Source organism: Bos indicus x Bos taurus, chromosome 1 (genome assembly GCF_003369695.1).
Source record: "Bos indicus x Bos taurus breed Angus x Brahman F1 hybrid chromosome 1, Bos_hybrid_MaternalHap_v2.0, whole genome shotgun sequence".
Lineage (NCBI taxonomy): Eukaryota > Metazoa > Chordata > Mammalia > Artiodactyla > Bovidae > Bos > Bos indicus x Bos taurus.
Window position 1 is genome coordinate 118919496 of NC_040076.1, and position 25108 is coordinate 118944603.

The 25108-nt window shown below is 37.8% G+C and overlaps 1 protein-coding gene across 3 annotated transcripts in view; it reads right to left on the minus strand.

The window, feature by feature from the left end:
* The window catches only part of AGTR1 (angiotensin II receptor type 1), a 55610-nt gene that overhangs the window by 21958 nt on the left and 8544 nt on the right, over positions 1–25108 (minus strand). For 2 of the 3 annotated variants that reach the window (XM_027543877.1, XM_027543887.1), the window contains exon 2: positions 22095–22176. The exons of the other annotated variant lie outside the window; for it this stretch is intronic. The gene's annotated coding sequence lies outside the window, so the exon portion shown is untranslated. The remainder of the gene's footprint in view (positions 1–22094; positions 22177–25108) is intronic. 3 annotated transcript variants of the gene reach the window in all.

The following is a 25108-nucleotide window of genomic DNA, read 5'->3' on the forward strand; positions in this document are numbered from 1 at the left end:
GTAACCCCAGTTCAGTTCAGTTCAGTCACTCAGTCGTGTCTGACTCTTTGCAACCCCATGAATCACAGCACGCCAGGCCTCCCTGTCCATCACCAACTCCCGGAGTTCACTCAGACTCACATCCATCAAGTCAGTGATGCCATCCAGCCATCTCATCCTCTGTCGTCCCCTTCTCCTCCTGCCCCCAATCCCTCCCAGCCTCAGAGTCTTTTCCAATGAGTCAACTCTTGCATCAGGCGGCCAAAGTACTGGAGTTTCAGCTTTAGCATCATTCCTTCCAAAGAAATCCCAGGGCTGTTCTCCTTTAGAATAGACTGGTTGGATCTCCTTGCAGTCCAAGGGACTCTCAAGACTTTTCTCCAACACCACAGTTCAAAAGCATCAATTCTTTGGCGCTCAGCTTTCTTCACAGTTCAACTCTCACATCCATACATGACCACTGGAAAAACCATAGCCTCTGGAGGGAAGCAATTCCGGAAGTCAAACCCTGCCCTCTGGTGGCATCACTGCCATAGGCAACTGCTATGTCAATCTGAATCATTAGTGTCCCAATTGATTTTACAATATTTGAATGTAATGTTATCTTTAGGCTTTTTTTTTTCTCTGTGGATCAACACACTGAATGTAGCCTGTCATTAAGGCTCTCAGAATTAAATCAAGTAAGAGAGGATAAACATACCTAGTTACAAACGATAATCTCTAGAAGTCTGTGAACCAGAGTTTCAGTTACTTAGTTTGAGTCTCCGTTATGTGTCTCCTCTGCCCAACTGCTTTTTATGATCTATAAGGGCAATGAGTAGTTGTTTTTGTAGCTGAAGAATATTTCTGGAAAAAAGAGTTTCTAAAGGAAACTCTATTAACAATATTAATAGAATTCTATGACCAAAATTTTAATTGTTGCATTGGTTCCTGTGGACTTTTCCTACACATTTCTTATAGACTAGTCCTGCAAGAAAAGCACCATTGTGTTTGAAATACTAGCTAAATCTGAGGAAATTATACTTCTCCTTTTCCCCATTAAGAAGTCTGTTCTCTCACTAGGAAAACACCACTGTACTTCTTATCACAGAATGCAGTCTTTTCTGTATACTGATGCCAAATGGGTAACATTTTAGTAGGGTATTTGAAGTTGTGATACGCAACTCCATGGGAGACAAGCAAGGTCATTCAGAAGGTCTTTTCATTGAGAACATCAGAGCTTTCAAAAGACGCAGGCAGTTTTTCCTGGATAATTGGGGTAAAACTGAAATAAAGCAAAACCCCATAAAGAACAAAAATAGGCGATCAGATGGAAACACTCAGAATTAGGAGGTAAAAGATACAGAAAATGCTGATGCTGAATCTTAGAAATATATGAAACCAATAGCATTGAGTAAAAAGTGACATAATTCAAGAAGCTGAAGAGCAGAAATCAGCTGATTGCAGAGTTTAGCAGAGGGAAAAAAAGGACTGAGAACTAACACTAGTCTGGAACTTAGAGATGGAGGACTTCCTGGCTTTTTCTTTGCTGTTCTAGAAATTGAGACCTTAGGCAAATCATTAAACCGTCACTGGACTTTGCTCTGATAAATGGGAATGAGACGATAAAAATCCTACCTTCCCTTGTAAGAACGCTGTGAGATTCTATATTTAAAATAGTTTCCTCAAAAGATAGTCTGTTACAACCCATTCACATGAATAGACTATATAACATAAAAACAAGTTTAATATATGCCTGAAGTTGAAAGCTAATCTTATGTCAAGAAGTATATATTCAGCACTGAGACTCTTAAAAGGGAACATTAATGTTAGCAGTGCCTGCTGGCTGTCAGGCATCATGCGAAACAAACCATAGGCTTTGCAGTCACAAAGGTCAGTTAAGATCCTGGCTCAGCCTCTGACTAATCTTGTAACTGGTTAATTTACTCATTCTCTTTGAGCCTTAGTCTCCTTATCTTTTAAAACAGGATAAAAATTTGCTGTTAACATGAAGATTAAATGAAACTTGGAGGGGGGAGATTGGTATATACTAAACATTCAGTAAATGTTATCTATTATTACTGTCATTTTATATGTTTTCAATATATATTCATATGTCCCCATCAAATACTAGGTGAATTACCCCATAAAATTATACTTTATATATATATAATTATACATATGTATATAATTTGTCACATTATTACACATGGCCAAGAAACAGATTGGAATAATATTAGAGTTCTGTCAGTACAGTACAGTATGGTGATACAACTTGTTATTAATCAGGAAAGCAATGGAAAAGATCCAGGAAGGATCCATTTCTAAAACAAGTGAAAGGATAAACATCCAAAGTTCAGACAATTTTAAGTTTACTTTAAGCTGGGAGGGGGAAAATATCACACTATAGACCTTTGGTTGGTGAATCATACCTAATTAAATGGCAAAAATTTCCTTCAAAGTGCAGGATTCAGAGAAAAAACTTTCTTTGCCAATAGCTCCCCTAGTATTCATATAAGCCTCTTCCTTGAATTATCTGATTTAACATGTGGTAATTGTTTTTTTTTTTAATATGACTTCACAAGATTCACTGTCTAATAATTATAAAACATTATATTGTTTCTGGTAATAACATTTCTGATATTACTTTATTACTGTATAAAATAATGGAAAAACAAATTAGGCTAAATATTTTTGTACTCAGAATAGAGCAGGCAGATTTGTGAAGTTCATTAGAACTTTGTGAGCATAACATAATATGATAATAATTTTGGATATGAAGAGGTTCTAATCCAGAGAAAATATGTTTAGAAATCAGTCTATTTCAGTAGGCATTGTAATATGCATGCCAACCATCAGCTTAAAGCCATTTTCTAGATAAATTACATGGTTCATGTTATACCAGCAAATTAAGATGTTCTCTGCATAAAAAGTTATTCTGTAACTATGGACTTTTGATTTAGGTTTGGAGTGTAGCTTTATCTTAGTGTGGATCAGGAAGTCACAGAAATTTGTGCTATAGGAGTAAATTTAGGGGTCAAATTTATTGCTTTTTTTCTTGAGAAAAATATGGAATATATATCACCAGGGAAAGCAGAGACACAGTGGTGGAGCAGAAGGACTTGCACTTATCTTCTCTTATGAAAACATCAAAATCACAACGAACTGCTAAAGAACTATCAATAAAAATAATACCAAAAAAGATATTCTACATCTAAAGACAAAGAAGAAGCCACAATGAAAGAGTAGGAGGGGAGCATTCGTGATACAATCAAATCCCATACCTGTCAGGTGGGCCACCCATAAACTATATGTTTGCCCTCTATCCCTGTAAACATACACAATTACTATATTCTAAATGGGGTCTTCATTGTCAGACTTCCCAAGAAAGTCTATTTTAACCTATAATGTAGTTGAACCTATAATCTATAATGCTTTACCATCTTGTGCTTTTATTGAAACAACTTGAATTAGAGATTTATAACATTTTATTTCTGGAATGGGCCCTGGAAATTACATGCTCCGGCGTTCACATGTTTAAACACTTACAGGCGCTGGGAGTAACAGAGATGGGTGAAGCAGGCATGGTGGTGGACATTTCCCCTTTCTCAGAGGATGTGGGGATGGGGAATCCGGATTGTGTCAGTTGTGATTGGGGGAGATACAGGCTGAGTTTTTTTTAAGGCAAGCTGGAAATTTCAAACTTTAAATGGAATATCCTATTTTGAAATGTTTTCAACGAAAGTAAATGGAAAAAAAAAGCAACACTGTGTGGAACTAAACAGAACTGTTTAGCAGATCAAATTTAGTTCTAGGAGTGCCAGTTTACAACTTAGGATCCACATTTACAAACAAGAAAACAGATTTCAAGCCCCAGCAACATGCTGCAGACCCCCATTCCAGTGTTTTTATAATAAACTAAATACTTCAAGTATACCGCATTAGACAACTCCCTCCCCAAATTCCATTCCCACATGCAACAACAACCCATGACAGGATTTGCAGGTAGCAGGAAGACACCTGCTACCCCTCAGAGATATGATGGGATGAGGTTATTACCCACCCTTGCTTTTATGAGAGGGCTGCCCTGGTGGCTCAATGGTAAAGAATCTGCCTGCCAATGCAGAAGACTCAGTTTTGATCCCTGGGTCGGGAAGATCCCCTAGAGAAGGGAATGGCACCCCACTCCAGATTTCTTGCCTGGAGAATGCTATGGACAAAGAAGCACTAAACAGCAACAAATCTCATGAGACTGGTCTGGTGCAGAGTCTGAGAACTAGTGCAGAATGGCAGCCAGGACTGCATCTCCCTGATTCTTTGATTTTGATAGCAATTTATCTTTCCTTTTTCCTTTTTATATTTTGGAGACTATACTGTTATGTTTTCTAGAGCTGTGTTGCATTTCACTAAAGTGATGTCTCCATGTAGGTGAATACAGCACACAGTCTGTGAAATTTGGTGACTGCATGTTATTTTAACTTTTATTCAAAAATATCATCTACTGCTCAGAAGGTGGTCAGTAGTGAAAGTGCCCGATGCCATTTCATAGAGCCATAGGACCAAATGGTCCTGATTATATAACTGGTGATGAAGTTAAATTTTAAAATATTTTTAGTATTTAGTACTGAAAGATATTTATTTTTGAAAACTTCCTTGTCAAATGTTTTTAAAGTGAAATGTGATATTCCAAGCATGAAATTATCTACACATTTGTGTTTCAAGGCTGCATTTGTGTTTCTGATACTATTTTCTAAATTCATTCACTGTGGTTTAGGAACACACACACAAAAGTACCTAGAGAGACTATATCTGCTATTGATTAGGTGAGTACATTGAGGGAGTTACACATGATTAATACTGGAAGAATATGGAGTATTTCTGATGAATAGTAACATTTGGCTAGCATATACATTTCTTGGGATCATGAAAGTAAAAATGTTAGTCACTCAGTCATCTTCAACTCTTTGCAGCACCATGGACTGTAGCCCGCCAGGCTCCTCTGTCCATGGGATTCTCCAGGCAAGAATACTGGAATGGGTTGCCATTCCCTTATCCAGGACATCTTCCCAATCCAGGGATTGAACCCAGGTCTCCTGCATCACAGGCAGATTCTGAGCCACCAGGGAAGTCTTAGCCCTAATAAAACTTTTTAGACAGGTAAATTTATTTTTTAGCGTGGTTGGAAAAATAGTTGAATTCTCATAAGCATATTCTGAATTCTGTAAAAAGGCAACATGTACACTTTGGTTAACTGTTTCATGATCTGGAAGAACACAATTCATGATTTTATACATAGTGCTTGGATGGGAAGAGTGGAGAGCTACAAAAGTACTAACTTCCATTTTAATTTCATTTTGGGTGAAGAGAACAAATTTCATGCTTTTTCAAGCTGTAGAGTTTTCTAGTGAGACAGAAAATCAAGATAGAAAATAGTGGACCAATAATGTAAACTCTTATAATTCAGAAAATGCCATGTTGAGGACTGCTAGCTGCTACTTTATTGAGGAATATGTGCTACAGTGGAGTATCAGTCCATCTGACGATGGTGCCATTTGCTTCAGGAGCCAGAGACAGGCTGTAGGGAATCAAAGTGAGATGGGAAAGAGCCAGTGTGGAGCGCTTCAGGAAGTCTGTTGTCTTCAGACGGTAAACCCCTCTTAAAGGGAGTATTCACCTGGGAATTTCAGTATTAAGCAAGTATGAAGTATTAGGCTGCTCAGATCAAATTCATGATACAGGGAAGAATATGGTGCAGGCAGAGGAAGGAACATGGTCAAACCAAGTTTGAGTTTTCAGCTCCAGAAATTCTATTTCAGACCTTTTAATATTGTCTATGTTGCTTCAATATGTTCAAACATTCCTCTGGCTTGAACATATGGAATGTAGTTATATAGTCATCCAATGTCCTTGTAAATGAATTTTATCATCTGTGTCATTACTAGGTCTGTTTCTATTAATTGGCTTTTTTTTTCTTTTTATGGATTTTTGTTTTCATGCTTCTTTGCATGCCTGGTAACTTTTGAATGGATACTAAACACTGTGAACATTGTTTTTACTTTGTTGGATATTAGATGTTCTTGTATTCCTACATAAATTCTCCAACTATGTTCTGGGAAGCAATGAAATTGTAGTTTGATTCCTTCAGATCTGGCTTTTAAGCTTGTTTGTTAGACGGGACCAGAGCAACATTTGTGTATGTTAGTTGCTTTTCAGTCATGTCCGACTCTTTGCCACCCCATGGACTGTAGTCCGCCAGGCTCCTCAGTACATGGGATTCTCCAGGCAAGAATACTGGAGCGGAATGCCATGCCCTCCTCCAGGGGATCTTCCCAATCCAGGAATTGAACGAGAGTGTTCTGCGTTGCAGTCCACAAGGGAAGCCTAGAGCAGCATTTAGTCTAATTTTTTCCTATTCCTGAAGCAAAACCCTTCTGAGTATGCCACCTGATGCCCTATGAGTTTTGAGCTCTGCCCCTCTGGCTAGTGGGAATATTTGGTTCTGGATCATCTCTAGGGTTGTTGCCTCTAATCCTTTTGGGAGATTACTCATTCACATGCACTGCAACACAGGGGGGACTTTCAGATCTCCGTGCTCTTTCTTTGTAAGGCTCTCCAGTGTCTGGTACTCTGCTCTGGGAGCTCTAGCTCCTTGCCCCTCTGGACACCAGCTCCATCCCCTCAACTCAGGGGGACTTGGGAGCTCCTTCTGGACTATCCTTTCCTGAGTTATGGCCTGGCACTTTCGCCAGGCAGTAATCTGGGGCTTACTCCATTTGTCTCCTCACCCAGAGAATACTGCCCTTTGACGGCTGATGTCCACTGTCTTGAAAATCATTGTTTTATATATATATATATATATATATATATATATATATATATATATAAAGTGTATATCTAAATGACTATATAATATTTCAGTAGCTGTTTTAGGTGATAAAGTAAACCCCTCTCACTCCATCTTGGCTTGAGTTTGACCTACTTTTTGTGTGTTTTATTTTGGAAGAACTATGTAGCCTCCACTTCTTTGTCTATTTGTGAAATAAGGGTAATAATATAATGACTAATCATATAGTAGAACATATAGGGTAGAACATGTTATATAGTATATAAGATTAAGCAAAGGGGCAGCCATACATTGAGGGTGGACTCTAAAAAAGGACCCTTGTGGGGTGACCCTCACAGGATCTCCTGAGCTCTCCTCTCTTGCCAGAACAGGGATATGTGCCTTTTTTGTTGCCCACATATCAACTAATAACCCCATCCTTAAACTTGTGGACCTGCTGATGAAGGGTTTCTAGGCCAAAGGCAACTTGACTCCTCTCAGAACCAATGGGGCAAAAGCAAATTTATCTGAAACACTTTGCTAAAGATATACTGCCACACCACTGTAGTACCTCAATAGAGTATATGTGATTTATAGTTTAAAAAAGTAGATTTAAAAAGTAGTTTTCTTATTTACACCTTCATTTGAAATAGATAACCATATTCACCAAACTCCTGTGAAGCAGAATGCATAATACTATTAGTTGAAAATATCTGCCCCAAATTATAAGCATATAGAATTCATTCAGCTTATAGTTAATGGATCAGCATTAGAAAAGAAACATTTTTTTAAAGGAAAGGTGTCTTTCTTCTGAAATATTACAATTCCAACTTACTAAAGTAGTAACGTGAGTGACTTCTCAAAATTCTCCAAGCCAGGCTTCAACAGTACATGAGGATCCTGCTGTGATGTATGTCAGAGAGTGTTTTGCCTATGTTCTCCTCTAGGAGTTTTATAGTTTCTGGTCTTACGTTGAGATCTTTAATCCATTTTGAGTTTATTTTTGTATATGGTGTTAGAAAGTGTTCTAGTTTCATTCTTTTACAAGTGGTTGACCAGATTTCCCAGCACCACTTGTTAAAGAGATTGTCTTTAATCCATTGTATATTCTTGCCTCCTTTGTCAAAGATAAGGTGTCCATATGTGCGTGGATTTATCTCTGGGCTTTCTATTTTGTTCCAGTGATCTATATTTCTGTCTTTGTGCCAGTACCATACTGTCTTGATAACTGTGGCTTTGTAGTAGAGCCTGAAGTCAGGTAGGTTGATTCCTCCAGTTCCATTTTTCTTTCTCAAGATCGCTTTGGCCAGAGGGATGGTATGGGGAGGGAGGAGGGAGGAGGGTTCAGGATGGGGAACACATGTATACCTGTGGTGGATTCATTTTGATATTTGGCAAAACTAATACAATTATGTAAGGTTTAAAAATAAAATAAAATTAATTAAAAAAAAAAAAAAAAACAGTATATGAACTGTAAACTTCCAGATGTTCAAGCTGGATTTAGAAAAGGCAGAGGAACCAGAGATCAAATTGCCAACATCTTTTGGATCACTGAAAAAGCAAGAGAGTTCCAGAAAAACATCTACTTCTGCTTTATTGACTACATCAAAGCCTTCGACTCTGTGAATCACAACAAACTGGAAAATTCTTCAAGATGGGAATACCAAACCACCTTACCTGCCTCCTGAGAATCTGTATGCAGGTCAAGAAGCATCAGTTAGAACCAGACATGGAACAGTAGACTGGTTACAAATCAGGAAAGGAGTATGTCAAGGCTATATATTGTCACCCAGCTTATGTAACTTATATTCAGAGTACATCATGCGAAATGCCAGGCTGGATGAAGCACAAGCTGTAATCAAGATTGTTGGGAGAAATATCAATAAACCCACACACGCAGATGACACCACCCTTATGGCAGAAAGTGAAGAACTAAAGAGCCTCTTGATGAAAGTGAAAGAGGAGACTGAAAAAGTTGGCTTAAAACTCAACATTCAGAAAACTATGATCATGGCATCCAGTACCATCACTCTATGGCAAATAGATGGGGAAACAATAGAAACAGTGACAGACTTGATTTTTTGGGCTCCAAAATCACTGCAGATGGTGACTGAAGCTATGAAATTAAAAGATGCTTGCTTCTTGGAGGAAAAGCTATGGCCAACCTAGACAGCGTATTAAAAAGCAGAGATATTGCTTTGCCAACAAAGGCCAATCTAGTCAAAGCTATGATTTTTCCAGTAGTCATGTATGGATGTGAGAGTTGGACTATAAAGAAAGCTGAGCACAGAATTGATTCTTTTGAACTGTGGTGTTGGAGAAGGCTCTTGAGAGTCTCTTGGACTGCAAGGAGATCAAACAAGTCAGCCCTAAAGGAAATCAGTCCTTTAGGATATTCATTGGAAGGACTGATGCTGAAGCTGAAACTGCAATACTTTGGCCACCTGATGCGAAGAACTGACTCATTGGAAAAGACCCTGATGCTGGGAAAGATTGAAGGCAGGAGGAAAAGGGGTTGACAGAGCATGAGATGGTTGGATGGCATCACTGACTCAATGGACACGAGTTTGAGCAAGCTCCGGGAGTTGGTGATGGACAGGGAAGTCTGGCATGCTGTAGTCCATGGGGTTGCAGAGTCGGACACGACTGAGCAACTGAACTGAACTGAACGTGAGTGAAACTATAGTAAAATCATATGGCTTTTTTACTGCATGTTTATTTAGGCCAAACCAGTATGAAGCAGCTAGATTAATTACTTTTATACTGTTAAGTACTGTACATAGTTAATTATTTAATCTAAGCCATGTCTGAGCCAAACCTGTAAATTACTGTTCATGCAGGGCAATGATAATTTATGTACTCCCTCCGTACTACAGCCTGTTAATATATTATTTTTGATTTGAAATTAAATGTTAAAAGTTTGCAAGAGGGCTTTCAAGACTACTCCATGACATAAGTTCTAAAATTATGGATTTCAAAATTAAGGTTGACAACATGGTATGATAGGAACTTATTCAGACGATGGATTTTATCTGAAAAATATTTTTCCCACATTTTACTCTGATCCGTTGACTCTTACGGTTTCAGCTTGTGCTTTTTATTCTGCCTGATTTTATGATGTGGACGTTGCTTTGGATGCTTGGTAGTTTTTCGGCATGCACAAAACTTGATCTCACACACCCTCCAAGTGTGGCTAGTCAGATTTTTAATCGTAGTTACAAATGCCCAATGACTTTAAGTGCTAGCAAGGGGCTCACAACCACCATGAACTCACCAAACTAAACAGATGACACTGAATCCATTCTTAAAATGTAAGATCAACTTTACATTATTTGAGTAACACGTAATATTTGTACATAGTCGAATGAAAGAGAACTTTAAAAGTCTTATAAAGTAAAAAATTAAATTTTGAGATGCCAATAAAGTAAAAAGAAGAAAAAGATGAAAAAAATCAGTAAAACACGTTTAATTAAAAAAAAAAAAGAGATGTTATAGAGTATGCTTGCTGCTCCCCATGTGGTCCTGCAATGCCGCATTAGCATCACCTGGGAGCCTTCTAGCAGAGCAGTCTCTGAGTCAGAACCTGAATTTTGCAAGATTTTCCAGGTGATTTGTGTACTCATTCATGTTTGAGATGGACTGGTCTAGAGAGACATTTAGTAATCACCAGAGCGTGTGCAGAGATCCAGTAGTTAGCCCCTCATATAGACAAAACCACCCCAATCACTGAGCCCCAGCCCAGTGGAGAGAACCAGGGCAAGCACAGACCAGCAGTGGCTGAGTGAGTCTCTTGCATTTTCAGAGGGAGCCCTTGGAGTTTAGAGGAAGAAGAGTCTCACGGAGGTAAAACTGTGTGCCAAGGTAAATAAAATCTATTTTACATAAAGCTACTATCTGCTAACTCCATACCTATAGCAAGTGAATTGGATATTAACCTTTCAGAAGAAAAACAATATAGATTCAGACTTCTTGCTGGGACTTTGATGGGAGGGTCCTTGCTTGTTTGGGGAGAACTAAGAGCATCTAAAAGGATGGGAAGTGCTCCATCTTTCCTTGCTACACATTATTACCTTTTTTTCAACACGTATGAAATATGTGAATTTTGCAACATGAGTAGTTTTAACTAGCAACTGTCTTTCCTCTTTAAAATGTACCATTTCCTTTCCTGGCAGAGGTTTTCAAGCTGTTCAACCACTAGAGGTCTGTATTACCTATTTAAAAAAAATCATACTCAACTGATTGTCCTTCAGTTCTCAATTTCAACACCTATTTCTGTGTTTTAAGATTTAAAATCTTCTAAAAACACAACACCAGGGAATAAAAATCGCAACACTTTAGGAAATGAAGGAGAAAAGCTAGTAGGAACCCTTCCATTCAGAAGGGTGCCAGGTCTTTCCCCCTCTGACTAGGAGACAATTGAGTACACCTTCATACTCAGAAACACAGAATCCACAGCCAGTCACAAATCTGGGGAGCAAATTTATTTTCTGGAAAACAGTTTTTTCCCCAATATATTTTAAGATCTCTGTCTTCATTTTAAATATAAAGCATTTGTTTTCTTATCCAAAGCAATTCAGTTCTCAGTGTAGTTCAAGCTGTGCCCCACCCCCCAATAGTTCTTAGAACTCCAATTTTACTACCTTTATGAGGGTTTTTAAATAAGAATTTCTTTTCTTGGTGACCCAATGTTAGACTAAAATTAATGCTCTTTCATGCTTAATTTATAAGACTTTGCTGCAATTTTATAAGCAAATGCACGAGTCTTGGGCTAGCCTGGGTGGAGCTATATTAATGGTATAGCTAGTTGTTTTGACTGCAAGTTGAGTCTCCCAAGTTTTCACCGGGTTCCACGTTTGCCAGGGATTTTTCACTAGCATAGCCCATTTTGGGCCTGCCTTCTGCCAGCAGCAGCACTGACTCTGAGCCTTCCATAAATCAGAAATGAGGTGTCCTGTTTACAGGACACCTGATTAATAGTGATGAAAGCTTTCCATAGCGTTATAGAGTGGGCCTCCTAAAACACTACACACTCATATATTCACATACTTATATGGAATGGAGGTAAGGAGCTATAATTTACTGAGTATGTAAAACCAAGGGTTTGGGATTTAGAGGCTGGATTTTCATAGATTCTAATTACTCCTGCATTTGGAGTAAGTGGGTACATTTGTTGCCAGGCAAGGTGTAATGCTATAAGCCTTGCCTTCTTAAAAGGCATTATTGCATAATGTTCCTGGCCTGGAAAGCCTCCAGAAGCATAAGCAGGTCTTTTGTGGCTTCTCTCTCAGTCTGTCACTTTATTAAAACACAACAATTTGCAAGTGTTATTTAGCAGATCAGCTGGGTTCATTTCAAAGGCTAATATTTAACAAAGGGGAAAATAACTTATTCTAATCCTTTTAAAAAGTGTTTTCTATGTATTCTTAGGCAATTTGCCTAGTGCTTTCCATAGATCTCAAAGCTAGGATTCAAGGACAGTTTTGTAATGTTTTACACTGCGTATCTATGTAATCCAAACGATCAGTTCTACAGCAGAAGGAAACTAATTCACAGTGCAATAAGTTATACTACAGACCACATTATTTAAAGTGGTTAAGTTTTTCATTTCCTGTTGCATTTCTGTGTATGGCTGGTGGCATATGAATTAACAATTTTCTCACTGAAATGTGACAGAAAAATATCTGCTTTACCCAATCCTGAACATTACTTTCAGACCTCCTGACTCTTCTATTATTATTCAAAATTATGCTAGCTTATGCTTGCATCTAATAATGTATAAACATATTAATTAAATATTAGCACAGTGTTTACTTGTGCTAATGCTAATTTGCTTCAATCATGCCTGACTCTTTGTGACCCTATGGACTATCACCCATCAGGTTCCTCTGTCCATGGGATTCTCCAGGCAAGAATACTGGAGTGGGTGGCCGTGCCCTCTTCCAGGGGATCTTCCCCACCCAGGGATCCAACCTGCATCTCCTGTGTCTTCTGCATTGGCAGGCGGGTTTTTTTTTTTTTTTTTTTTAACCACTAAGCCACCTGGGAAGCCCTCACTTGTACACACACACACACACACACACACATATATATAAATGCTGATAGTGTAGCAGTTAATTAAAAACAGAGAAAGGAAGATCTCAGGCTTTGGAGAATTTGATGAGTTATATCTTGGGGAGAAATGAAAACTAGAATGTTGGAGTTAGTCCCAGATTCCAGTTCTTGTCTTGGTATTGGTTAGCGATATGATGGACCCCTTAGACTCACTGTGAAAAATTGAACCCAATGAGAAAACCTAACTTGTAGCTTTGTTTTTGTGAAATAAGTAAGAAAATGGAGATGAAGTGACTGACCCAGTACCTGACCAAGTAAGCATCCAATTTAAAAGATGTTAACTAATGCATTCTTTTTGTGTCTGCATTAAAAAACCCAGCAATATAATACAATAGCAATAATCCTAGTTATGTTTAAGTGTTGTGAGAAGGCAATAAGGCCCAGTATATGAAACAGTATCAAGCTCTTCCCAAAGTGATCTCCCAAAAGGTTTCACCCATGAAACTAGACTGTAGGTTGGGAGAGTTTTAAAGATGATTCATTCTTGAATTTTTAATTTTTTTTGAGTGAGAATATTGTACCATTTTGATAACTTTATAAATCTCACTTATTTTTTTTCTGCTCAGGATGATGACTTAAGTTTGCAACTCTACTAGACTAAGAAGATATAATGTTACCCTGAAATAAGAGTTAACTACAGACAAACTATTTGCAGGGCAGTTAAAAAGATGAAGTTAAGGATAGGTTCTACCTCAGGGAATTGAAAGAAAAAAAATGTGATGCTTAAAATACTATTTTCAACCCTTATATTACCTTACCCCACATGATTGAGATAAGTTTGTTTTGCCTAAAATACTTTATAGTGTCTCCTTTCAGGAGAAAAATCTGTGGGAGAGGAATTTGAAGGAAGCTGTGACCAACTAGCTTTTTATTAGGGACAGAATGCTGATTAAATTTCAGGCATTATTTTAAACTCAACTTGTCTTCCCAATACTATTTGGGTTTAGTGTGAACACTGAGGTATTTTGCAACAACCATTGGCGAGAGCAAAGACCAACTACTGACATAGAACTAAAAGGTTTTACTCAGAGGAGCAGGACTAGACTTTGGCACTTTGGCCTTTATCCAGCAATTTCCAAGGACACACTTGAGTTTCAAAAGAGATATGTGCTTCCTGAAACCACAGGCCCTCGCCTGGACAAGTCAGTGTCAATTCAAACCAACTTTCATGTTTTTCTGTGAGAAAAGGAAAGCTCCTCATTTAGAGTGGCATGTTGTATGTTCCCAGAATGTTCTAGTTCTTTTGCAAGGGCTGATTTTATGAGATGTCAATGATATGAGGGGTCCTGGGAAATAAATTCCTATATCATTGTAAATAATTGTTTATACCATCAGCAGCCCTGGGACCTGGAATTATATCAGACGTTCTTCTGGGGTTATATTTCGGTTTAGAGAGCCAGTCACACTTAAGGACTGAGTCTCTTATCTTTTGTCAACTCAGCACAACCTTGTTTCCAGAAGCCTCCTTCAAACACCACCACTTTGGAAATCAAATCTGCATTTCCACTTCAAACTGCATGGCCTATAACTCCTCATGCACAGGAGAAATGTACAAAAATATTTTACTATGGCATTGTGAACTATAGCTATTGGGTATTGTTTTTCTAGAATAAAGGAAATCACATTTTTCCCCCCCATTCTGTCCACAATCACTTCTCATTTCTCACTTGGGGGAAGTCTCTAAAGGAGGCCTGTAAGGCACAGGCCTATTTGGGGGAAGCATGACATCACAGATGATTCGGTCCTTGGCCCTATCGGCTGGAAATAGTAACTAAGTCCTTTGTCTAAGCTGGTAAGAGAGGAGCTGCAGAAAATCAAATTAGCAGGAGAGAAACTATTCGTCTTCATTTTCTTGTTTCCAGCCTGCAAATACAGATTGTTAAATATGCCTGTTCTCTAATCCTCATTAGGAAATCTTGAAGAATAGCAGGACAGGAAAAAAGGCATGGGGGTTATGAGAAAACACCACCACTAAAAAATAATACAAAGTCAGAATCGTTCCTTCTCATTCAGACTGTCTTACGTGTTTAGAGGTGGTAGAATTTGAAGTTTTTCATTAAATTATTTTATTTCAGTTATATGTGGATGGATGCCATGTATACAATCACAAACATATCATTTTATTTAGAATTTTCTTTTTCCTGGACTTGAAGAGAAAATAATTTCAATAGAATACCCAGTGTATGAAATCATTTTGCATTCAGTGGTAGCCCCAGGAATTGTTAAGTTCACTGGTATATTAATTTCAGAAGGCAAAACCTTCATTATAGTAATCTAATGGTGATGCCATGCACCACTAAATCTCTGTTATGGGGGGTGGTTTATTAGGCCCACAGACATGGGATTACAGGTCAGTGATAGGCAAAGTATTCTTGAGGTATATCAAAGGCCCCAAACATATCAGTCGGTGGTCCAGGAGGAACTGACATCAACTGCAGGGTTTTAGTGATTAGCGTTCTAGTAGTAGTCACTGATGATGATGGCTACTGAACCAGTCACTGGGGATTGAATCATGTACCTGACTTCTCTTCAAAAATCTCTCCTGTGAAAATATCTCACTACATTTCAAAGCAGCTTCAATCATGAAACCATTTCAGTTTAAAAATTTCATTTGTTCCCCTCTTCTAGCATCCATTCTAAATTATGTCTCTAGTCCATCTGTCAGTTGATACCCTTCAATTTTTGCTTTACAGATACTGGTCTGTTTGCTGTGTCTTAAATATGCCAATGCATTGCTGCCTCAGGGCCTTTGCACTTGCTCTGCTCTCTCCATTGATCCATCTTCCTCCACACAGTTCCTTTGTTCTTAGTAAGGAGGCTTTCCCTAAACTCCTTTTAGAACTGCACCCTTCTTCCTCACTGCTTCTACACTCTATTTCCATTCTTCATGTCATCCAACATATTCTATACTTTAACTTTTTTTTCCTGTCCAAATGCACTGGAATGTTCTATGAGGGTCAGGATTTTTGTCTGCTTTGCTCACACTTTGTCCTTCATGTTGGGAATAGTAATTGGCATGTAGGTGTCCAAAGAAAATACTTATTGAGTAAATAACAGCAGAATCTGTTGTAAACTGCAGCCCTAAATAGGAATAACTTGTGTTTAATATAATTTTCATTCAGAAGACTTTACTCTCATGACATTTCTTTGATTTTTGTATTTTTGGAGTCAGAAGAAACAAACTTTAGGGTTACCCCACACCTGCTCAGTAATAAACTTCTGGGTCACAATAGTTGCAAACTGAAATGCCATCAGGATTTAGACAGTTAAATTTAGGTGTGAAGCATCATTGAGGAGTGATGGGGGCTTTGACAAATAGTTGAGTTCATGTACTATTCTCCCTAAAGGCATTCAGATTTGGAAAAAAAAAAAAATTAAGCATAGCCCTGTCAGAAGAGATCCGTCTACCTGTGGTTTTAAAGGTCAATAGGACCATGAGGACATTTCTAAGTCATACTGTTTTTTCTATCTCTTTGCAACTATTCACTCAGGCTTGGGTATGTGCCTGATTCCACTTTAGGACAGGAATACTCAGCTGATAAAATCTAATTACATTTGCTTCCCAACTAAATTGCATGTCACCTTCCCCTCTTGCGACGGAAATGGCCCCTCTTGGGTCCTCAGCGTCTGATTATTGCAAACCTAATTGATTTGCGACATTTCATTAATAAAGTTAACTAAAACTAATTATACATATTGAAAAGAAGTTTCCTGTGAAATGAATTATCCTATTTAGCTTAAGGGTTCTTAATTGTTAGAATGAATTGTTGAGGAGGATTGAAGCATTATTTTCTCTTGAGATCTTTATATATATATATATATATAAAATACATATATATGTACATATAATATAAATATGGATTGATGGATTTTTATACTATAGTAACTGAAAATGGTTAAAAATGAAGGTTAGAAATAACAAAACATCCTCCTCAGAAGATAAAAATCACAAAATAGGTTGTGCATAGATCTCTAATCATTTTAAGATGTCAAATTAGGATCTGTTACATTTATCATACAAAGGAAGCTAAAATCAATTTTTAAATTGTTTGACATGTATTATTTTATTCGTAGCATAAATTTCTTTTCACTGAACTGGTTCATATTGTATTTCTCACTCTTAATTCAGATGCCATGTGTCTAATTCACCAATCTAATTAAATCAAAATTCTAGCATAAATCCAGAGGGAGCCTATACTAACTATTTCAATTGCCCCAAACCAAGCAGATGCATTGTGGGTCAGTACTTTTCACAGGGTCATTTTCAACATTCCCTATTTGTTCAGTTATATGTAGATAAATATATTCTACATAAAATGAAGATGAGAGTTCATTAATGGTTTGCTGCTAAGTCACTTCAGTCGTGTCCGACTGTGTGCGACCCCATAGACGACAGCCCACCAGGCTCCGCTGTCCCTGGGATTCTCCAGACAAGAACATTGGAGTGGGTTGCCATTTCCTTCTCCAATGCATGAAAGTGAAAAATGAAAGTGAAGTCACTCAGTCGTGTCCGACTCTTAGCAACCCCATGGACTGCAGCCTACCTGGCTCCTCCGTCCATGGTATTTTCCAGGCAAAAGTACTGGAGTGGGGTGCCATTGCCTTCTCTGCATTAATGGTTTAGAGTTGAATAAACCATGGCTGGGCCGTTACTGTTACAGAATAACCTTCTGTATCACATAAGAAGCTGTTCTCGTGAATGACTTGAATTTACATTGCTTTTACACTGCCAAAGCAGGTGCCAAAGAATTTCCTTCTTTGCATTAAGTAAGACACTGAGTTGTTTTATCCTCTTGCTCTGTATACTGACTGCACTGGACAGACCATGAGGCAGCAAAATGCCCATCCTGTTCTTCCCCCTTGGCCTGAAGCATCACTGAGTCAAGGTTCAGACACTAGGTCAAATGATAGCCTTTATCCACTGCCTGGTTTTATCTACAATGGCTTTGTTTGCTTTTTATGGTGGCCAGTGCTGTGTGCAGAAGTACTTTGGCTTTGCTTGGGTAAAAGGAGAAGGAAGGCTGCTTCCGATGGGACTTTGGACTTGCGATGTGACATTATACCTCTTGTCCCAGGGACGCCCTGGGAGAGTCCAATATTTTTTTTCAAATCTGGAAAGGTGCCAAAAACCTAATTCTAAATAACTGGTTATCATCTGCCAAGTTTGTACTGTACTATTACATTTCTGAGATATTTTAGATATTCCCTGAATTAAAAAAAAATGACTCATATATCTAAATCGTTTTAAGAGTCTTAAAAGGAATGACTAGCTAGTTGAAGGGAGAAGATGACAGCACTTCTAGTACTGGTGAAAAGTGCTTCCTGCCAGCAAAACCAAACTGTGAAATTAAGAGGTGAATTCTCTGAGCTCTTTTAATGATTAAAAATATTAACAGTAACCCAGTTTAAATTAGAATCTCCTATATAGTTGTATGCTGTGCATATCTAGCTATATTGTTTAAACCTAGGATGACTATTCAGAGAAGGCAATGGCACCCCACTCCAGTACTTTTGCCTGGAAAATCCCATGGACAGAGGAGACTGGTGGGCTGAAGTCCATGGGGTTGCTACAGTTGGACATGACTGAGTGACTTCATTTTCACTTTTCACTTTCATGCATTGGAGAAGGAAATGGCAACCCACTCCAGTGTTCTTGTCTGGAGAATCCCAGGGATGGGGGAGCCTGATGGGCTGCCGTCTATGGGGTTGCACACAGTCGGATACAACTGAAGTGACTTAGCAGCAGCAGCAGCAGCAGGATGAATATTACTGTGAATAAACTATATGGATAATAGGTTATTTACAGTAAACCTATTATTTTATAAAAAAAAGCTATTTTTTGGTTTATTAAAGAAAAACAAAACTCCACAGACAGCTAACATTTACTCTGCCTTTTTTTCATTGGTAAGATTTGGATTCATATTTAACAATTCAAAACTGGGTTTGCACCTTTATTATTTATGCTTTCACTGAAAAATGATACTGTTAAATGTGTAAAGGAATACTGGCTGGGTAGTTATGTCTTTTTCATAGCTAGTTATATAGCTATTTCAAATCTTTGATGCTTCAATGACTCAAAGATAAATTTGCTTTTAATTTCTTGCCTTGTGTAACATATAACCATTAGTCCAAGAACCAAATTTAATTGAACTACTAGATATAAGTGACTGGAAAATAATTGAAACTGATATTAAATGAATGGATCACAGTAGAGGATCAATGGTGAATAAGAAATTTAAGTATATACTGTAAAAGGGGGTGATTATATTAATTAAAATTATAAACAAGCTATTATTCTTTGTTATACAATAAGTTGGAAATCCAGAGACCATTAATATAATACACATTTCCATAAATGATACAGAAATAAATGATCTAATAGTTATTTTGTTTGGTTCTTCGGTTGCTTAAAAAAATAAAGCTTTAGTAAAGTTGGTGTGATTGAGACCCATCTATCATTGTAGGAAAAATAAAATCTTACAGAATATAAAGAACAAAGAAGAAATACTGGCCTTTAAAAATGATCCTACATCTTTTCTAGTTTTGCTTACTTGAAGACGTCAGTGATTCAGTAAAAAAGCCAACAGCCATATATTAGGTCAACATAACTATATGTACAATTTTTCACAATTTTTAAGGAAACAAAAACCTCTAATTTTATAAGAATACATAAAGTATTTAAATAAATATTTAAGTAAAACAGTTAATTCCATATATCTTAATATGCAAATAAATAGGAAAGAGGAAAGGGGCTTGTGAGAGCCATACACCAGATAACCTACAGTTAAGAAAATTAGCATTTAAAAAATATTTTTAAATTTCAAAAGACATATAAAAGAGCCCAAAACTTTCTTACCAAGTAGCAATGGAAGCCTACTGCATTATTAATAATTCCTTTATAATAGTACTGTCTAGTAGAACTTTCCATAATGATAGAAATGTTCTATATCTGTGCTATTCAGTACAGTAGCCACTACCTACATGTGTCTATTGAGAACTTGAAATGTGGCTAGTATCATGCAGGAACTCAGTTTTTAACTGCATTTATAATTAATGTAAACAGCTACATGGAGCAGATGATTACCATAGATTTTAAGCCCCTGAATATTTTTATTCTTTTATATGTATTAACCATGTTTTCCCATTTATCATAAGTAGGTTTCAGCCTAAGTATTTTTGTTTCTACAGTATGAAACAAGCTCTGGAATACTGTTTACACATTACTGGTTTAAATCAATAAAAGATCAAAGTTCTGTAGTTTTAAGTTGATGAAAGTTTTAAAGTGACAATACAAAGTTCAGAAGGCCCTTGGAAAACACTTTTTGTATTTCAATATGACATGGGTTGGGACGGGGCTTGGAGATTCTTCCAAAGGCAAAGTTGCTAGTTAGTGGAAGAACTGTATGATGTTAGTTCTTCAGTGGAAAATAACTTATTAGAATTAAGTATGTTTTTGCTCATTTATCTGAAACTTAAAGGTCTGAAAAAGTTTAACATTGTACAGGATGTTTTTTTCAGTGTTTTCTTATTTGTAAGCAAAATGTTGTAGTTATTTGGAAAGTTTTACTACAAATGTGTGAATGTTAATCAGAAACTTAGGGGCTTCCAAAATACAGGAGGAGAGGCTGATCTAAGGACCATTTCCAGGAGGAACGCCCCTGTATTATTATCCTGATTCTTCTGCTTTAAGGCTGAGGAGGTGAATATGTAAAGAGCTCCTTCTGTTCAGTACTCTTAGGATATAAAAAAAAGCTGCTAGTTTTGGTATCTTCCTAACTGGGACATATATTTTAATATATTTTCCCAGAGCTGGATTTTTGCTGAAAATGTGCATAGCCCAGCTTCCAAAATTTCAACTACACCTCACAAAAAAACCCCTAAAGATTTCCAGTGACAGAACTCTGCAGAACGTTACTATTTTTGTCTTCCAAGATTAGAGTAGTCCTAAATAGTTTTCTAACACCACTGTGGACTGCCTTCCAGCAAGTGTTTCCTACTTGTCAATCAAAAAGACTAGTTACCTCTAACATAGGTCTGCCCACCCATCACCTATCTTATCTACCTCCTACTTTGATAAAATCCAGCCATGACACATTCAGAAAGGGACAAGCTACTCTTTTCATTTTCCTTGGAGGAACTAGGGAATGTCTCCCCTGTTAATTTGGGAAGCGGAGGGTTTGTTCTTTGAGCTGAGTTTATGTCAGGAGAAAAAAATCCTGCTAGCTGGGTAAATCAAGGAGTATTTTTATGAAAAATATCATACAGTCTGTGTGATAAGAGTTGAACTGACAGAGCACCCCCCTAGCTGCTCTGTGAGGTTCTGAGTGGAATGCCCCACTGTGTGACTCCATGGGGCTTATGTCTACCAGGGGTTAAACTGCTTTGGAATTAATGGGTACCTCTGTATATGGTTTTTCCTGTGGTCATGTATGGATGTGAGAGTTGGACTGTGAAGAAGGCTGAGCGCCAAAGAATTGATGCTTTTGAACTGTGGTGTTGGAGAAGACTCTTGAGAGTCCCTTGGACTGCAAGCAGATCCAACCAGTCCATTCTGAAGGAGATCAGCCCTGGGATTTCTTTGGAAGGCATGATGCTAAAGCTGAAACTCCAGTACTTTGGCCACCTCATGCGAAGAGTTGACTCATTGGAAAAGACTCTGATGCTGGGAGGGATTGGGGGCAGGAGGAAAAGGGGACGACAGAGGATGAGATGGCTGGATGGCATCACCGACTTGATGGACATAAGTTTGAGTGAACTCCGGGAGTTGGCGATGGACAGGGAGGCCTGGCGTGCTGCAATTCATGGGGTTACAAAGAGTCGCAAAGAGTCGGACACGACTGAGCGACTGAACTGAATTGAACTGAACTGCAGAGGATATAGGCTCAATCCCTGGTCGGGAAGTGGAGATCCCACATGCCTTGGGGCCAAAAAGCCAAACCATGAAACGGAAGCAATCTTGTAATGAATTCAATAAAGACTTTAAAAATGGTCCACATCAAAAAAATCTTTAAAAAATTCATATTATTAATAATATGTATGTTCTTTATATATTGGAAGGAATGGGCTCAGAATGTCGTTCTTTTCTACAGCTTCTGTTTCTGTCACCTGACAATAGTGTGTGTGGCTTTATGTGCTACCTTCATGGTTGACACATTAGAGAAAATTACTGACAGATACAATGTTATAGGTGTAAGCCATTTACCTGGATGCAGACCTTCTGGAATGGCTTCAATGACTTAGTCAGATAAAACCTGTCATTTTAGATCAGCTTATCATACATCAGTCTGTAAAGAAAAAAAAAAACATTAAGTGATTCACTGAAAAAGGTCAGATTTTTATTTTCTAATTTATAAAATAAGCATTAACACTACATCTTAAGAATGTTTTTGAATGGAATGAAGCCATCTGTCAACATCGAGAACATATTTTTCCTTATACAGACTTAGGCTCTACTGGGTGACCATCTGTCAAGGGACCTTGTCCTCTTCCTGATTATAGTCAACATCTTCCCTCCTTGTAGATGAATGCTAGAGAAGGTGAAAAAGAGTTTTTGGGTCAACAATAATGCAATTTCTAAGGCATTTCTGGGAGAAGGCAATGGCACTCCACTCCAGTACTCTTGTCTGGAAAATCCCATGGGCGGAGGAGCCTGGTAGGCTGCAGTTCATGGGGTCTCACAGAGTCGGACACGACTGGAGCGACTTAGCAGCAGCAGCAAGGCATTTCTGTAGCTATAACTACTAAATATAAGAAACATCCTTATAGATTAGATTTTTACTTGTGAATTAACAAACTTTGATATATGATTATTAGAGTATAATTTCTATACAACGTCGTGTTAATTTCTGCTGTACAATGGAGTGACTAATTTATATGTATACATATATCCCCCTCATTCTTGGACCTCCTGCTCACCACCCCTGCCTCCATCCAACCCATCCAGGTCACCACAGAGCAATGAGCTGAGCTCCCTATGCTTTATAGCATGGTAGTGTGATTCTGTTTTATACATAGTAGGTAGTGTGATATACAATTCTTTTCATATAAAGCTTCAGTTCAGTTCAGTTCAGTCGCTCAGTCGTGTCCAACTCTTTGCGACCCCATGAACCACAGCACACCAGGTTGCCCTGTCCATCACCAACTCCTGGAATCTAACCAAACCCATGTCCATCGAGTTGGTGATGCCTTCCGACCATGTCATCCTCTGTCATCCCCTTCTCTTCCTGCCCTCAATCTTTCCCAGCATCAAGGTCTTTTCAAATGAGTCAGTTCTTCACATCAGGTGGCCAGAGTATTGGAGTTTCAGATTCAACATCAGTCCTTCCAATGAACACCCAGGACTAATCTCCTTTAGGAAGGACTGATTGGATCTCCTTGCAGTCCAAGGGACTCTCAAGAGTCTTCTCCAACACCACAGTTCAAAAGCATCAATTCTTCGGCACTCAGCTTTCTTTATAGTCCAACTTTCACATCCATACATGACCACTGGAAAAACCATAGCCTTGACCAGACAGACCTTTGTTGGCAAAGTAATGTCTCTGCTTTTTAATATGCTGTCTAGGTTGGTCATAACTTTCCTCCCAAGGAGTAAGCATCTTTTAATTTCATAGCTGCAATCACCATCTGCAGTGATTTTGGAGCCCCCCAAAAATAAAGTCAGCCACTGTTTCCACTGTTTCCCCATCTATTTGCCATGGAGTGATGGACCAGATGCCATGACCTTAGTTTTCTGAATATTGAGCTTTTAAGCCAACTTTTTCAGTCTCCTCTTTCACTTTCATCAAGAGGCTCTTTAGTTCTTTGCTTTCTACCATAAGGGTGGTGTAATCTATATATCTGAGGATATTGATATTTCTCTAGGCAATCTTGACTCCAGCTTGTGCTTCCTCCAGCCCAGCGTTTCTCATGATGTACTCTACAAGTGTTATTGTGCCATAATTTTGAACAAAATCTCCTTAAAAGTTTTTTTCTGTTTTAATTTTCCATAGAAGTAATATATGTATGTGGTACAAGTGCCTAGTTATGGAAATGTATAAAGTAAAAGTACACATCTCTTAATTCTCTAATTGTCGCTCCAGGTCTACTTCCCAGAGATATATACTACCAATAGTTTTTTTTATGTGTCCTTTAGAACTTTAAAAAAAGTGCACCCATATATATAAGTGTGTATATCCATTGCTTCTCATTTTATGCATTATATGTTCTGTACTTTGCTTTCCTTTAAAAAAACAAAAGTAATATGTCTCGTAGAACTTTCTACATCATTTACACAAATCTATCTCACATCATTTACACAAATCTATCTTACTCATAGGATTCTAATCATTGCACTGAAACATGATAATTGATATAATCAGCCCCTAGTGGGCCTTGGGGGCTTTCCAGGTGGCTCAGAGGTAAAGAATTTGCCTGTCAATGCAGAAGACTCAGGAGACGCAGGTTCAATCTCTGGGTGGAGAAGGTCACCTGGAAGAGGAAATGGCAACCCATTCCAATATTCTTGCCTGGGAAATCTCACGGACAGAGGAGCCTAGTGGGCTATAGCCCATGGGGTTACAGAGTCAGACTGAGTGACTCAGCACACATCATGGGCCTTAAGGGTTTTTTTTTTTTTTTTGCCTTCTATTTCCCTTTTTTGAATGTAAAAAAGCCTCAATGATCATATTTATATATATGCATTTTTGTACTTATATGATTATACTGGTAGAATGAATTCCAAACATAATTGTCAATACAGATTGTTTATACACTCTAGGTTTTTGGAAGATACTTACAAAATGTCCTCTACAATGGCTATATGAATTTAAGATACCAAAAATCTGACTTGTATAAAATTTTGCATTTTTTTCTCAGTCTGATAAGTGAAAAATATATATTTGTTTTGGTTTACCTTTTTTTTTGGTTAGGAATGAGGTTGAGCTTCTTTTTGTTTTCTTATTTTTGCAATTATTTTTCTACTAGGTTGCCTAGTTATGGCCTTCACTCATTTTTCCATTGGGTTCATTGTTTCTCGTTTTAAAAAGCTCATGTCAAAAACTGGCATTTTACATGTAATGTGTGGCAAATAGCTTTCCTAAGTTCCTGTTTATCTTTTGTGTTTGTTTCTGGTGCTTTTTACTACACAACCATTTAAATTTTTTTATGTAGCCAAATTCATCAATATTTTTCATTATGGTTTGGGGATTTTTTAAAGTAAGAAATTGTTTAAAGTTAATG